We start from the raw sequence: 18213 nt of genomic DNA, 5'->3' as shown, positions 1-18213 counted from the left end.
CAAACACATGCATGTACCCATAATCACACACACACATGCACACACACCCATACACACACACATGCATGCATACATACATACATACATACATACACATGGCATAGGAAGGGCATCTAGTCATAGGGCATCCAGTCATAGAAACTATACCAAAGCTGACATTGGAACACGATAGTAAAGCATCCAATACACACATTTTAGAAAGGGACATGGACGTTAAATGATGATAATTCGATGACAGCACTGTATCACTGGCATCCGTGCTAGTGGAGTGCTAGGAGCACCATCCGAGTGTGATTGTTGCCAGGGCCGCTGACTGGCCCTCATGCCGGTGGCATATAAAAAGCACCATTCGAGTGTGATCGTTACCAGTGTCGCCTTACTGGCACTTGTGCCGGTGGTATGTGAAAAACAACATTTGGGCGAGGGCATTGCCAGTGCCGCTGGACTGGCTCCTGTGCAGGTGACATGTAAAAGCACCATTTGAGCGTGGCCGTTGGCAGTACCGCCTTACTGGCCCTCGTGCTAGTGGCATGTAGAAGCACCAGCTACACTCTCAGAGTGGTTGGCGTTAAGAAGGGCATTCAGCTGTAGAAACTCTGCCAGATCAGATTGGAGCCTGGTGCAGCCATCTGGCTCGCCAGTCCCCAGTCAAAACGTCCAACCCATGCCAGCATGGAAAGTGGACATTAAACGATGATGATGATGATGATGATATATATATATATATATAATATATATATATATATATATATCATCATCATCATAATCTTTTAACGTCCATTTTTCATGCTAGCATATACAGTTATATATATATATATATATATATATATATATTTATATGGTCATTGGTCAGTTCATGAAGAGCTTCTCAACAGTGTCTGTTCACAAGGACGAGCTTCTGGAGGTGTCTATTGAAGATGCTTTGTGAAGGACCAAGTTTTGCTGACAAAGCACGAGTACTTGTATTACGGTATTTAAATATAAATATGCTTAGTAGTTCATTACGAAAAACTCATCCTGTTTTACAAATTGTAAATAGAGCATTAATTGATTTACCATCACCTGTTAATTTGTTGTTCAACCATTTCAAACAAGGTCACATCTTCCACAACAGAAGGTTTGTCTTTGAGGCTGATATCATCTTCCTTGGAACATCTGAACTAGTTTTGTGTCGTATGTTCATTGACAGTTCCTGGGCCTTCAACATCGTTGATTTGTTTCACTGTTACCCTAGCACTCAGTCCCTTTTTATTTTTCCACAGGTAGCGTAAAATGGCTCCAATTGTAATTTTCATCACACGTTGTCAAAGCTGTAAAATAAAGAACAAACCATGTTTATATGCTATACATGAAAATAAAACAAACTATTCAACAATAATTGGACAAGTTGTATCAAATTAATGATATAACATGGAGATGCAAGTTGTCAAAAACCGTCAGTGAAAATCCGAAAAATCTTTTGCCTCAGCCTAGTATGTCCTAAATTTTAAAGACGATCGTGTATGCTTTGAGGGAGATTTAACTGGTATTTCTAACTGGTCAAGCCATAATGTAGATTTTCCCTGTTTCATACTAGTAGAAAGAAAAGGTCTTAATTACCTCCCAAGTTGATGATAATAGTGATGATGATTATGATAATGATTATTTCAAATTCTGGCTCGAGATAAGTAATTTTAGGGTACGGTGTAGGTCAATTACATCAACCCCAGTGTTCAACTGGTACTTTATTTTATCGAACCCATAAGGCAGGGTTGACCTTGGTGGAATTTGATCTCAGTACTCTTTTACTTGTTTCAGTCATTTGACTGTGGCCATGCTGGAGTACCGCCTTTTAGTCGAGCAAATCGACCCGAGGACTTATTCTTTGTAAGCCTAGTACTTATTCTATCGTGTTTGTTTGCTGAACTGCTAAGTTACGGGGACGTAAGCACACCAGCATCAGTTGTCAAGTGATGTTGGGGGGCAAACACAGACATACATACACATACATATATATACGACGGGCTTCTTTCAGTTTCCGTCTACCAAATCCACTCACAAGGCTTTGGTCAGCCCGAGGCTATATTAGAAGGTACCCAAGGTACTACGCAGTGGGATTGAACCCAGAACCATGTGGTTGGTAAGCAAGCTACTTACCACACAGCCTTTTCTGCTTAAAGAACCAGAAGAAATACCACAACGCATTTTGTCATGTGTGCTTATGATTCCAGTAATGATTTCTTTTATTCGTTACAAGGGTATGTGATGAAGATGACATTATCAGAACAGTTCACAAAAATATAATGAAATAAAGTAAATTTAGCAAATAACGCAAGAGGAGGATCATAAAAATATCAGTAGTATAATATAGAACAATTGCAGCGTGCAAGGTGTTTGTAAGCCATTTAAGAAACACACAGGCGGTGAGCTGGCAGAAACGTTAGCACGCCAGCCGAAATGCGCAGCCGTATTTCGTCTGCCGTTACGTTCTGAGTTCAAATTCCGCCGAGGTCAACTTTGCCTTTCATCCTTTCGGGGTCGATAAATAAAGCACCAGTTACGCACTGGGGTCGATGTAATCGATTTAATCCCTTTGTCTGTCCTTGTTTGTCCCCTCTGTGTTTAGCCCCTTGTGGGCAGTAAAGATATATTTAAGAAACACACAAAAAGCCGTTAGATTCACTTCAACATTTAAATTTAATTTGTCAAAATATTTTCGTCGCTTTGAAACCGCGACCTGTTCGCTGCATCACGGAATTTTGTCAGTGAACAGGTCGCAGTTTGAAAACGAAAATATTTTGACACAGATTAAATTTAAATGTTGAAGTGAATCTAACGGTTTTTGTGTGGTGCAAGTGTTTTTGCTTTAGCAAACGATCTCTGATCAGGTCACTTGCTATGCAAGTACATCTCCGTAAATCTTATAGAAGTAATATCATTAAAGAAGTCGACGTATGTCTATAATTGCAACCGAGATAATCTTTAGTCCATCATTAATCTTTTGAACCTGCGAGTTTACAGCCGAAAAATAACGCTGTTTTTGCTATTTAGCAAGCCGTAAGCACAAAACTATTTGGTTACCCTCTTCTGCATCTTCCATAAGTAATTCAAACGAAATCGGCCCCGTTAAAGCGTACTCGCAGGTTGAAGGATTAATGGCTGAACGATAAACGTAATAAAATGGATGGTTTATCTTAGAAAACAACTGAATAACCCAAAACGGATTATATATGAGAAGCTTTAATGATTGGTTGCATATCTATGTAATGTAAGAAGGAAGCAATAAGATGGTCGATATAACATACAATATACTAGATAACAATAGGTGAGGATATGTATGTGAGCAAAAGGGGAAAGGAAATTTATGTGAAACTACAAGTGTTTGTTTTATATTAGTTCAAGCATTTGCAGTGATCACTAGAAACGTTATGTTTGCCTCAGAACACATTTCAAATTACCCATACATGCTGTTTAGTGCAATAATAATTATCACACACGCAGAGTAACGCAGGTTGCATCAGATCTGTTAGAATCCAGCACTTATCCAGCTGTTCTCCCCTTTGTCAACAAACATGTATTTGTCAGTACATACATACGTACGTACGTACATACATACATACACACACACACACACACACACACACACACACACACACATATAGACACATGTAAATCAATAATGAAAACAAAAACAAGAGTCAAATGGATGTACACAGGAAATGTATTTGGTTGATACTCAGTTTAAGATGGAAAGAAGAGGAAGTGTGACGTTTCGAGCATGACTTCGTCAGAAAGAGGCGGCGATCTGGTAGAAACGTTAGCACGCCGGACGAAATGCGTAGACGTATTTCGCCTGCCGTTACGTTCTGATTTCAAATTCCGTCGAGGTCGACTTTGCCTTTCATCCTCTCGGGGTCGATTAAATAATTACCTGTTACGCACTGGGGTCGATATAATCGACTTAATCCGTTTGTCTGTCCTTGTTTGTCCCATCTGTGTGTAGCCCCTTGTGGGCAGTAAAGAAATAAGAAAGAGGAAAAGTCTGGAGAGAAGGAAAAGAATAGTCAATCGTCCGAGAAAGGCGGGTGTGTCATTACATGGCTACAGTGACCTTGCATTCAGGATGAGGGAAAAGTTGGTTGACGCTTCTCATTTATTCCAACACAAAAGACACGCTGTTAATCTCGTAAGTGTTCAAAGTGTCAGCCCTCAAGATTATCACATTTCTGGAGTCTGTAAGCCATACCACGACCAGAGACACACAGGAATGTAGAGGTTCTGGATGATGTTGATTTCCTGACAGGCCTTGACAACGGCTGCTGGTGTGTTTACGTCCCCGTAACTTAGTTTTATAGCAAGCGAGACAGATAGAATAAGTGCCAAGTTTTTTTTAAAAAAGTACTGGGGTCGATTTATATTCATTTGACTAAAAATTCTTCAAGCTGGCTCTCCAGCATGAACGCAGTCTTTTGACTGAAGCGAGTAAAAGATGACTTTTCTCTTTTTCTCTGCCCCCTGACGAAGAATTGAATCCGAAATGTTGAACATTCCACTCCTCACGGCAAGTTCACTGTACTACTAGATTATTGCCTGATTATTATACCCAACCACTAAATTCTGCGAACTGCCTTTCTCGCTATGCCTACACTTAAACGTCTCAACTCACAGTTGCACCACACTTTAAAGATTTTTCTTTCTTTTTCCTTCTCTGCTGACTGCTAAACTGACTTTTTCTCTTTTTCTTCTCTTTTTCTCTGCCTCCTGACGAAGGATTAAATCCGAAACGTTCGATGTTCCACTCCTCACGGCAAGTTCACTGTACCCCATTCACTTTTTTCTATAAAAGATTGGCCGTCCTTGTCTGCTAACGATACATATCTGCGCTCTAAGTACCATACGTCTGTAAGAGCGGACCTCTCAAGGCGAACCTCAATATTCAGCATTCTAATACTACCTCCTCGTTTAGTCGGATATAAAAATTGTCATTTTGTATTGATACTGCTTTTGTTGTTAATATCTATCTTACAGTATGCCTGTTGGCCATTTGCAACCAGTGACAGAAATACGGTTCTTATCTGCTGGCGATGTATATCTATGCTCTTAGCAGCGTACTTCTATACGAGAGGACGTTTCAAGGCGAATGCTGCAGTAAACGGTATTTCTGATAATTCATCCACGTTTAACAGGGTATAACGATTGCCACACACACACACACACACACACGCACACACACACACACACACACACACACACACACACACACACACACACAACACACATGTATGTATGTATGTATGTATGTGTGTGTGTTTGCACGAATATAGGCTTAAAAAAGCCCTCAATGTTGGTTTCATTGTCCTGTTTTTATTCTTTATGTGTACTGTATTTTTATTTGTATTGCTTTTACGTCCTGTTCTTGTCACTTTTTTTTTCTTTCCTTGTTTTACCCCTCTGCAAAAGAATTTTATTTAATTCTTTTGCAAGAAGGATTGCTTCGACCGGATCGTGTTCTGTCCTTACATGCGAAACACGCATTGAATCGAACCAGGGACAGCTGATGAAGGGAAATATTCCTAGTATTGTTTGTCTTGTACTCTGTTTTTTCGTTGTTAAAAAAGTCCGTTTCCTAGTTTGTTTTTATGTTTTCGTTTCTCGTTGTGTTCTACGTTTATTTGTGGTGTCCTGTACTCATATATATATATATATATATATATAATATATATATATATATATATATATATATATATATATGCATGTATATATACATATAGATGTAGGTACGTACATATATGTATGTATGTATGCATATATTTATTAAATTATATATATATATATATATATATATATATATATACTCTTTACTCTATACTCTTTTACTTGTTTCAGTCATTTGACTGCGGCCATGCTGGAGCAGCGCCTTTAGTCGAGCAAATCGACTCTAGGACTTATTCTTTGTAAGCCCAGTACTTATTCTATCGGTCTCTTTTGTAAACACACCAGCATCGGTTGTCAAGCAATGCTAGGGGGACAAACACAGACACATACATATATATATATACATATATACGACGGGCTTCTTTCAGTTTTCGTCTACCAAATCCACTCACAAGGCTTTGATCGGCCCGAGGCTATAGTAGAAGACACTTGCTCAAGGGCCACGCAGTGGGAACCCGGAACCATGTGGCTGGTAAGCAAGCTACTTACCACATAGCCATTCCTGCGCCTATATATATATGTGTATATATATATATATATATATTGATAAAACGGTAAGATAACAAAAGAAAGAAAGAGACCTCAATATTAATATATATATATATATATATATATGTTCGAGCGTGTATGTGTATATATGTATGTGTGTCTGTGTGTCTGTGTGTGTGTTTACTTCGTAGACTTAACGATTATCATCGCCGTAGCTATTATTGAATTTGTCTTCTGTGCTAAGTCATTCTGAGTTTTAGCTTCTGAAAATTACATCAACCACTGTCTTGTCACAACTAGCATAGTTCTGTGTATATTGATTACAGTTACAGAAGTGGATCGGGGAAAGCATACAAGGGCCTCCCTACTCGAATCTTTAAAACACAATGACAAAATGGCGACGAAGATGTTAAAAAAACCTCCTTAAGCTGAATAATCAAGCGGGAGCCATGACATGGTTAGCTCAATAATTCTGAATGATGTAAAAGAGGTAAAAAGAAACACCTATTTTTGTCCTCACTTAGTGCTGAGGCGTTTTTGATTCTCAAATACAAGCTTTTCCATGCAAATATTGAACATGCCAGATCCGTTCAGATAAAACGGCATGAGAAAATCTTGTTAAATTCACCGAAAGATTAATAATAGCTGATAATGTGAAATTGCTGGAAAGCAAGTTACATAATTAGTTAATAACTTTATTTTAAGAATAAATTGAGAAGCAGCAGTTTGTAAATTGAATTAATTGAAAGAAACTTTCTAATAGGATATAATTAAAACTGAGTTTCATATCAGGACTGCGCTGTTGGTGGTGGTGGTGGTGATGGTGGTGATGGTGGAGACATAAAAATGGTGTTTGATTCTCTTTGCAAGTCATCGAGATTTAGGATATGGTGAATTATCTTTATTAGCTACGACCATGGACACTTAAGCGGTATAATTTAGTTTCTAATTTAGGCACAAGGTCAGCAATTTCAGGGAAGAGTTTTAGTCGATTATACCTACCCCCAGTGCTCAACTGCTACTTATTTGATCAAACCTCGTAAAAAGATGAAACGCAAAGTCGATCTCGGCGGAATTTGAATTCAGAATGTAAAGACGGACGAAATGCTGCCAAGCATTTTCCCTGGCGTGCTAACGATTCATACCGGTCTTAGGAGCGGTATGTATCGTTTTGAATTTTTGGCTACTAATCAGAAATTTCGAAGGAGGAGATTAGACGATAACATCGACTCGTGCTGAACTGGTATTTATTTTATCAACCTCTAAAAAGATGGAAGTAGAGGCGCGTAGCTTAGTGGTTAGGGTGTCAGCATCACGATCGTAAGATTGTGGTTTCAATTCCTGAACCGGGTGACGCCTTGTGTTCTTGGGACTGGCGTCCCGTCCAGCTGGGGAACACATACGCCATTGAAACCGGGAAACCGGGCCCATGAGCCAGGCTAGGCCTTTAAAGGGCGCAATGGCCCAGTGGTTAGGGCAGCGAACTCGCGGTCGGAGGATCGCGGTTTCGATTCCCAGACCGGGCGTTGTGTGTGTTTATTGAGCGAAAACACCTAAAAGCTCTACAAGGCTCCAGTAGGGAGTGGTGGCGACCCCTGTTGTACTCTTTCGCTACAACTTTCTCTCACTCTCTCTTCCTGTTTCTTGAGTAACGCTGCGATGGACTGGCGTCCCGTCCAGCTGGGGAGAACGCACACACCACAGAAACTGGGAAACTGGGCCCATGAGCCTGACTAGGCTTGAGAAGGGCAAAAAAAAAAGAGATGGAAAACAAAGTCGATCTTGGCGGAATTTGAACCCAGAATGTAAAGACGAACCAAATGCTACAAAGCATATTGTGCTTAACGATCCTGCCAGCTCACCGTCTTCAAAGTGATATGCAGTAATCCCTCGACTACCGCGGATGTTATGTTCCCCCAAAACTCCTGTGATACGTGAAAATCCGCGAAGTAGAAACAGTATTGTACTGTATATTTATTTTAATTATTCTTATAATTTGTATATATAGGCGTAGGAGTGGATGTGGTAAGTAGCTTGCTTACGAACCACATGGTCCCGGGTTCAGTCCCACAGTGCGGCACCTTGGGCAAGTGTCTTCTACTATAGCCTCGGGCCGACCAAAGCCTTGTGAGTGGATTTGGTAGATGGAAACTGAAAGAAGCCCGTCGTATATATGTACATCTATCTATCTATCTATCTATCTATCTATCTATCTATCTATCTATCTATCTATCTATCTATCTATCTATCTATCTATCTATCTATCTATCTATCTATGTGTGTGTGTATATGTTTGTCTGTCTGTGTTTGTCCCCCCAGCATCTCTTGACAACCGATGCTGGTGTGTTTACGTCCCCGTAATTTAGCGGTTCGGCAAAAGAGACCGATAGAATAAGTACTAGGCTTACAAAGAATAAGTCCAGGGGTCGATTTACTCGATCGACTAAAGGCGGTGCTCCAGCATGGCCATAGTCAAAAGTTGGTTGACGCTTCTCATTTATTCCAACACAAAAGACACGCTGTTAATCTCGTAAGTGTTCAAAGTGTCAGCCCTCAAGATTATCACATTTCTGGAGTCTGTAAGCTATACCACGACCAGAGATACACAGGAATGCAGAGGTTCTGGATGATGTTGATTTCCTGACAGACCTTGACAACGGCTGCTGGTGTGTTTAAAAGAATAAAGAGAGAGTATATTTATTTTATTATAAATGCAAAACGACACCATAAAGTAATCGATGTAAGCTTAAATAATAATCCGCGATAGATGAACCGCGATATGGCGAAGGATTACTGGATACTGATTTCAAATTTTTGGAATATGACCAGAAATTTCGAGGATGGGAGTAAGTCGATTAGATCGACCCCACTGCTCAATCGGTACTTATTTTATCGACCTTGAAAGACGAAAGGCAAAGTCAACCTCAGAACGTAAAGACGGACGAAATGTTGTTAAGCATTTTGCCGGGCGTTCTAACGATTCTTATTTCTTTATTGCCTTCAAGGGGCTAAATATAGAGGGAACAAACAAGGACGGACAAAGGGATTAAGTTGATTGCATCGACCCCAGTGCGTAACTGGTACTTAATTTATCGACCCCGAAAAGATGAAAGGCGAAGTCGACCTCGGCGGAATTTGAACTCAGAACGTAGCGACAGACGAAATACCTACTTCTTTACTACCCACAAGGGGCTAAGCACAGAGTGGACAAACAAGGACAGACAAAGCGATTAAGTCGATTATATCGATCCCAGTGCGTAACTTGTACTTAATTTATCGACCCCGAAAAGATGAAAGGCAAAGTCGACCTCGGCGGAATTTGAACTAAGAACGTAACGGTAGACGAAATATGGCCACGCATTTCGCCCGGCATGCAAACGATTCTGCCAGGTCGCTGACTTCGAAGCTATCATTGAACGGAAAAATTTGTATTCGAACAATAAAGTAACTTTGGTTAAGCTATATCAATGGCAACAAGATGAGTGTCAAAGATATGTATTTGACATCTGTCATATTGGCGTTGAAGACATACATAAGCGAAACGGTTAGCATTTAAATTAAAATGCCATAAACATAGAAATCTGAACCAGTTTGGCAAATGTTGTTGGTCAGTGACTACCTACAACATCAATAAAACCGCATAAGAAGACTGTAACACATCTATGCTCAATGTCAGCAGTATAGATCATGATAATGTTAAAGATATCTACTTTAAATTCAATGACATCGTAATTTGAATGAATATTGTGGTTTATCTTATTCAGCTAGTGAGCATTATTCCTTTATTGATGTTAAATATATCTACTATAAATTGAATGATATTGAATTTGAATGAACGTAGATAGTGGTTTTTATCTTATTCAGATAGCGAACGTTATTTCTTTGTGAATAAGATCAGTCTGACATTAATATACCAGTCAAAAACTACAACAATTTATGACATTTCAGCAACGAAATAGAAGGCAACGGTAATTGCTAATTTTTCACACAATAATAATGGGTTCAAATTTTGGCACAAAGCCAGCAATTTCAGGGGAGGGGGTAAGTTGATTACATCGACCCCAGTGTTCAACAGTTTTATCGAGCCCAAAAGGATGAAAGACAGACAAGATGCCGCTAAGCATTTGACCCGGTGCGCTAATGATTCTGCCAGTTCGCTGCCTTTTTATTTATACACTAATGGTTTCAAACTTTGGCACAAGGTCAGCAGATTTGAGGGTAGGGGGCTAGCTAAGTCGATTAAATTGACTGCCACCTCCAGTGTTCAACTAGTACGTATTTTACCGACCCCGAAGGGATGAAAGACAAAGTCGACATTAGTGGAATTTGAACCTAGAACGTAAAGACGGACGAAATACCACTAAGGATTTCGCCCGACATGCTAACGATTCCGCTAGCTTGCCGCGCTGCTGCTGCTGCTGCTGCTGCTGCTGCTGCTGCTGCTGCTGCTGCTGCTGCTGCTGCTGCTGCTGCTACTACTACTACTACTACTACTACTACTACTACTACTAATAATAATAATAACAATAATAATCCTTTCTACTGAAGACAAGGCCTTGAAATTTTGGGGGAGGAGACGAGTCGATTACATAGACCTCAGTGTTCCACTGGTATTTATTTTATCGGCTCCGAAAGGATGAAAGGCAAAGTCGACCTCGGCGGAATTTGAACTCAGAACGTAAATATAATAATAATAATAATAATAATAATAATAATAATAATAATAATAATAGTAATAGTAATAATAATAAATTCCCCGATGCAGTACCAGGCAGTGGCTCTCATGGCTTCTGATCTTAACTGATTGGAAGTGTTATCATGTACATTATTTTGTCTTGGTATAAAAGATGGGCTACAGCAAATATTCTGCTCAATACCACAGATTTGCTTGTCAGTTGTTTGACCTTAACCAGTTGAGCATGTCTCTTAGTGGCTGACGATATGTGCATCTCTGATCATGAGCAGAAGTAGTGGGGGAGCATCATAGCCATGTGTTGAGAGGGATTCTTTGGGGTTTGAATAATTCACCTCTGGAAACATGGGTGGTTCTTTCAACATCCTTAAACAACCCTTATTCAGGGACCTTTTGAGCGGGACGGGCTACTCAACCTGAAGAAAATTCTAACTGGGCCCACCTGCAAGGTCATGTGCTGTTTGTCTTGATATGAGATCACCATGTCGCGCACATATGGTTGTGATGCATGTGCCTGGTGTACCCTTATCAGACGAGTAGTCATGATGGGTATATTGGGCTTCGTATATTTTACCCCAGTGTCACTTCGATGACATGAACTGCTCTCTCACTCAATAATAATAATAATAATAATAATAATAATAATACTTTCTTTATTGGCCATCCGAGTGTAAACAGCAAACAAATACAACGATTAACAAACAGATTAAATTAACAATATGCTTCCCCAATGGAGTGGGGTGGGATTCCACCGTAAGGTGACCAAACAGACCTCACGCACTTTGGACCCCTTAACACCAAGGGCTCTCCATGAAGGCATCCTCCCCTTTCCATCCGGCCTGCAGGCGCACACTTAGAGGAGATCCATTTATGCAGGCCATACTTGCCACATTCACGCAACTTTCAACGAACTTACTGGGTGAGAGTACCTCCCTCTCCAGCCTCAGTTTCATTTTCAGGTGGAAACTGAAAAAGTCAAAGAGGTAGGTACCCGTCTTCAACCCTTTCAATCGCGTCCACCACACAACCTCTTTTGCCATAGCCAACAGACAGAAAAATTGTCCTCTCTTCCCGGCCAAAGGAAGACGGCGGGGCGATCTTCACAATAGATTCGGACGGTAGCCGGATCCGTCCTAAACGTGACAATAACTGTTCGACAAAGATCCACAAGTCAGCAATGCACGAACACTGTACGAAAGCATGCAGAACAGTTTCATCGCACTGCGTGCATCTCGGTCTAGCCCGACTGACTGCCTACCCGTGCCTGTAGAGCTCGAACAACTTAACAGGTCCTTCCATCCAGCGCCCCACAACGCTATCGGTTGGCACGGGCCTGCCTCTCCAGGTGCTGAGCTGCAGGTTCACTGACTTCTTCTGGTTGATCATTGTTCCTGTCACCGCTTCGTATTCCCTTAGGGTAGTGCCGACCATCTCGATTTCCCAGATGTCCGACATTATAATGGTGACATCGTCTGTATACGCCGACATGAACCTTCCGCATCCCAGTTCAAGCAGGATTCCCCTCGAAACCTCTTGCATCCGCAGTAATGGCTTGAGTGCCGGTACTTAGAGAAGGAGTGAGAGTAGGCATCCTTGACGGTCCGAACGTGCGATACTAAACGATTCCGAGAGGTGGCTATTTACCTTGATCAACGAACAGATGTCGCTGTATATTGCAGCGACCCAGCCTCTGAAAACAGGACCGAAACCAGCCGCCTGGAAAACACCCTCCAAGTACAGATAGTCGGCCTCATCAAAAGCTTTCGATTGATCCAAATGGATCCGGGCCACACCCATGCCAGGTTCTTTACCAACCCTCTCTATGATGTATCGCGTGAGGGGAGGTTGTCGTGTATAGTTCGGTTGGGAATAGCGCAAGTCTGCGCATCACCCACCAGTCTGTCCACGACAAGCGCCAACCTATTTTCATCATCATCATCATCATCATCATCGTCTGGTCACAAAAGCAAAGTTTGAAGGGAATAGTAGTCATTTCCTTTGATTTCTAGATAGAATCTAACAGGAAATAACACATACAGACTAAAGAAGAAAAACATTGTTACACTGAGTAATTCCCGTATGAACATCTAAACACAAACACGATAAACTTGATTAAATTAAATAAACACATCGGACAAAATGGTAAGTGGCATTTCTTCCGGCTCTCTACGTTCTGAGTGCAAATCTCGCCGAGGTCAACTCTGTCCTTCATTCTTTCAGGGTCGATAAAATAAAGTACCAACCAAGTGGTAAACCCATTAAAATTTGCCCCTCCCATTAAAATTGCTGTCCTGGAATCCTGTAACGGACCAACGTCCCGATTAAGAGGGAATTTTGTAATCTAGGTCATACGCCATGGAAACCGGCGTTTGGAATCTGAAGATCCAAGAAAAATAGTTAGAGAGCAACATTGAACAAAGGTAAAGGCGTGGCTGTGTGGTAAGAAATTTGCTTCCCGACCACATGATTACGGGTTCAATCCCACAGCGTGGTACCTTGGGCAAATGTCTTCTGCTTTAGCCTCGGGCCGGCCAAAGCCTTGTGAGTGGATTTGCTAGACGGAAACATAAAGAAGCCCGCCGTATATGAATATATATTTATGTGTCTTTGTGTCTGTGTTTGTCCCCCACCACCAACAATTGGTGTTGGTGTGTTTACTTGGCGGTTCAGCAAAAGGAACCGTTAGAATAAGTATCGGGCTTAAAAAAAGAAAGAAAGAAAAACTACTGGAGTAGAATCATTCGACTGAAAATTCTTCAAGCCAGTGCCTCAACATGGACGCAGTCTAATGACTAAAACAAGTGAATAAACATAAAAAAAGATAAAAGATAACGACTTCTAAAGATTAACTTAGAAACGAGTTATCGCCATCTCTCTCTATATAAACGGCAGTTTGTCTGTCTGTGTGTCTGTGTGTCTGTCAGGTTGTACCCTCACCATGACCACGGCTTTCAACCGATTCTGATGAAACTTGACACACACATAGCCCAATGTCATAATTCAAAACTAACGCAGCGAAAATTTTGAAAAGTTCCCCCAGTTCTGAAAAAAAATCGATAAATTCGACATGGGGTCGAGAATCTAAGCTTTTTATATGCAACACATTTTCTGTTGTAGTTTTCGCAACTTGCCATCGATTTTCACCAAACTGATGTTGAAGCTTAATGTTACCCTAAAAAACTCAATTCTGACATTAGTTTTCCATGCAATACCTTACCATCAGAACAAAATCGATAAAATCATGCCATTTTGGGAAATCGCGTTCAAATTCAAGATGACATATTTTCGACAATATCTTTCACAAATTGGCAGGAGCTATATGGCCCTTTAAATTCCAATAGGATACTTTATTACTGGAAAAAATCGGTTAATTAAATCATATGTGGCACACATAGCAAACCGATTTGTTTATTAAACACAAATCACAGACTGTCTAGGGGACGCAACTCGACCTTTTTAACTCACGGAACACGTGGGGTAAGTATCCCAAAATGTATAAAAATGTACAAAAACGGCAAAAAAGCGGGCAGCAATGTAAGTGACACAACGAAAAAGTCAAAAGTGACCAAACTGAACAAACGAATGGAAAAGGTTTTTTGGTGCACACGACAAAAGCGGTTTATAATAAACCAAGAGTTTGCAAGTAGCGTCCGAGGACCCTTAGGGTACGTCAAAAATTTAAGGTAAAACCTTTGGGGTGGTAGTTATAAAGAAAGTTTAAACAAAAAAAGTATTCGAATAACTTGCGGCTGCAGCAGCTATTAGCAGAAGTGGCGGTGTTGGGGGTAAAGTCTTGAATGTAATTTCTTCCTGGTAGGAATTGGTTGGGTTGAATTATCGATAGCTGTTTGATAGTTATTTGGGAGTGAAGAGAAGACATTGCAACCTACACATGCGCCTTCGTTCCCCAGAGGGAAAGGAGTAGATTGGGATTAGTCGTTGCCTACTAGGGCTCTTACATACCCGGGCAACGCCGGGCTATGCTGCTAGTTAAAGAATATTTCTTAGTATTGAATATTTCTTAGTCATGATTGATAAATCCTCTAAAGAAACTTACCCGCTGTTCTTGTCTATATTTTACTTTTCCTTCTTCGTCTTAAACACTTGATGCATGTAAATGTCCCTTCAAAATACTTAGGGTAGCGGAAAAATATTTTTCAGGACATAGACATAGACAAACTGTTTTGGGAAAAGAAAGAGAGGTGAAATATAGACTAGTAACAACCGGTGAGTGTGTTTATAGGCTTAATTAGTTGTGAATCTGCCAAATATATCAATGTTGGTTGCAGCCACGTTTCAGATAAACATTTTAGCCAAACAAATTCAAAATTGAAAAATAATTTGATCTATCATAGGTGTAGGAGTGGGTGTGTGGTAAGTAGCTTGCTTAAGAACCACATGGTTCCGGGTTCAGTCCCACTGCATAGCACCTTGGGTAAGTGTCTTCTACTATAGCCTCGGGCCTACCATAGCCTTGTGAGTGAATTTGGTAGACGGAAACTGAAAGAAGCCCGTCGTATATATGTATATATATATATATAGATATATAAATATATGTGTGTGTGTGTATACGTTTGTGTGTCTGTGTTTGCCCCCCCCCCCCTCCAACATCGCTTGACAACCGATGCTGGTGTGTTTACGTCCCCGTAACTTAGCGGTTCGGGAAAAGAGACCGATAGAAAAAGTACTAGGCTTACAAAGAATAAGTCCTGGGGTCGATTTGCTCGACTAAAGTGGTGCTTCAGCATGGCCACAAGCAAATGACTGAAATATGTAAAAGAGTAAAAAAGAGTATAAAAAAAGATAATTCTCTCCAGAACTATTCAGAGCGAATATTCTTGAGAAAATACATAACATTCATATGAACTCTCAGTAAACAGTGAAAAATTGTATATGGTAACCTGGTTGATCGTGTTCAGTGGACGATTATCTAAAATTTTGTTCAGAATATCAACAATTTCGATTTTCAGGCAACACCAAATTGCAACTTCGGAGAAGAACTCATATTGATTGGGAATACGAAAAAGATATTGGAAATATTCTGATAATTATTAACTAATTTTCTTCTTGATTTGAAACCTTCCATTGTTCTGATGGGAGTGCTGCGACAGAAAATTACACGTTAATTGAAATATTCTCATGATTTGGTGTGCCAAACACTCTAGCCTCTGATAATGGAGATGATGTTTACGCCCTGAGGCAATAACTTAACTTAATTGGCTGCTATGAATTTGAATCACCAATATATAACCTCAGCGTGAACAGTGTTGCAGAATAACTAAATGGTACTCCGTTGGTTACGACGACGAGTGTTCCAGTTAATCCGATCAACGAAACGGCCTGCTCGTGAAATTAACGTGCAAGTGGCCGAGCGCTCCACAGACACGCATACCTTTAATATAGTTCTCATGGAGATTCTGTGTGACACTGAATGCGACAAGGCTGGTCCTTTCAAATACAAGTACTACTCGTTTTTGCTAGCTGAATGGACAGAAGGAACGTCAAAAATAAAGCGCCGCCGGGAATCGAACTCACGGTCTTACGATCGCGAGCAGAATACCCTAACCACTAAACCACGCGCCTTCGGTGTTGCTGAAAAAAAAAATGGCTAAACTAATGGTCTCTGATTTAGGTTCAAGACCAGAAATTTTGATTGTAGGAGGTTAGTCGATGTTATAGTATTTGACTGGTACTTTATATTATCGATCCGGGAGGGATGACAGAAAAAGTTGATCTTTGCTGGATTTGAACACAGAGCGTCAAGTACCGGAAGAAACCACACAGGGCAGTTTGTCCGGTACTTAGCGAGTCTGCCAACTCGTCATCTTCGCTGACTCAAGATAGTTTCAAATTTTGGTCCAATACCAGCTATTTTATAGATAAGAGTTTAATCGATATTATCGATCGCATGACTTGATTGGCACTTTATTTTAACAACCTCAGAGGGATTAAAGAAAAAGTTAACATCTGCAGATTTTGAATTCAGAACGTACCCACAGCGTGGCACCTTGGGCAAGTGTCTTCTACTATAGACTTTGGCTGACCAAAGCCTTGTGAGCGGATTTGGTAGACGGAAACTGAAAGAAGCCTGTCGTATATATGTATATACATGTGCGTATATGTTTGTGTGTCTGTGTTTGTCCACCCCAACATCGCTTGACAACCGATAGTGGTGTGTTTACGTCCCCGTAACTTAGCGGTTCGGCAAAGGAGACTAATAGAATAAGTACTAAGCTTACAAAGAATAAGTCCTGGGGTCGATTTGCTCGATCGACTAAAGGCGGTGCTCCAGTATGGCCACAGTCAAATGACTGAAACAAGTAAAAGATTAAAAGAGTAAAGCGAAAGCAGGGATACTTGCCTCTATGCATTTTGACAGACGATGTAACGGACCATTCTGCTAATTCATCTAATGTATACCATTTTAAAAAATACTTATTTTATATTTGATGATTCTTTTACAAGATTATCATTTGTCTATATCAGCGGTTCCCAACCTGGGGTCCGCGGAGCCCTGGTAGTTCGCAAAGGTAGTACTGCGGCTCCGTGAACTAACTTCAAAATTTCATATATACAGTGGGTGACCCCCTTCGGTCATGAATGATCATGGGATTGCACCTAGAAAGTTACCCGCCGAGCAAGGTTGTTTATGGAAGACTAGCAGTCGCCCATGCATACCAGCTTCCCCTCTCCACAGTATATATATATATATATGTGTGTGTGTGTGTGTGTGTGTGTGTGTGTGTTGTGTGGGGTGTGTGTGTGGTGTGTGGAGTGTGTGTGTTTGTGTTGTGTGTGATAGTGTGTGTGGTGGGGTGTTGCGAGGTATATATATATATATATATTATATATATATATATAATATAGAGTGAAGGCGCATGGTTCAGTGGTTAGAGCATCGAGCTTACGATCGTGAGGTTGTGAGTTCGAAATCCCGGACCAGGTTGCGTGTTGTGTTCTTGAGCAAGACACTTTATTTCACATTGCTCCAGTTAACTCAGCTGTAGAAATGCGTTGCGACGTCACAGGTGCCAAGCTGTATCGGCCCCTTTGCCTTTCCCTTGGATAACACTGGTGGCGTGGAGAGGGGAGGCCGGTATGTATGGGCGACTGCTGGTCTTCCATAAAAACAACCTTGCCCGGACTTGTGCCTGGGAGGGTAACTTTCTAGGTGCAATCTCATGGTCAGTCATGACCGATGGGGGTCTCAGCATATATATATATATATATATGTTGATGGGCTCCACTACCTCAAATGTTCTTAAAATTTAAATCCACATCTTTGTCTATATCTACCTTCTCTATAACGTTTCCACTTGATATGAAAATTTTGTATT

General features: G+C 40.7%; 1 long non-coding RNA gene across 1 annotated transcript; it reads left to right on the top strand.

The window, feature by feature from the left end:
* Window positions 1-970: 970 nt before the first annotated feature.
* LOC118763359 lies at window positions 971-16531 on the top strand. Its single transcript, XR_004999110.1, has 3 exons — window positions 971-1075; window positions 10394-10401; window positions 16521-16531. It is a non-coding gene; the product is annotated as an uncharacterized LOC118763359 (long non-coding RNA).
* Window positions 16532-18213: the final 1682 nt, after the last annotated feature.

This window comes from Octopus sinensis, linkage group LG5 (assembly GCF_006345805.1).
Source record: "Octopus sinensis linkage group LG5, ASM634580v1, whole genome shotgun sequence".
In the NCBI taxonomy this organism is placed as follows: Eukaryota; Metazoa; Mollusca; class Cephalopoda; order Octopoda; family Octopodidae; genus Octopus; species Octopus sinensis.
This window is presented reverse-complemented; position numbering and strand designations above follow the sequence as displayed.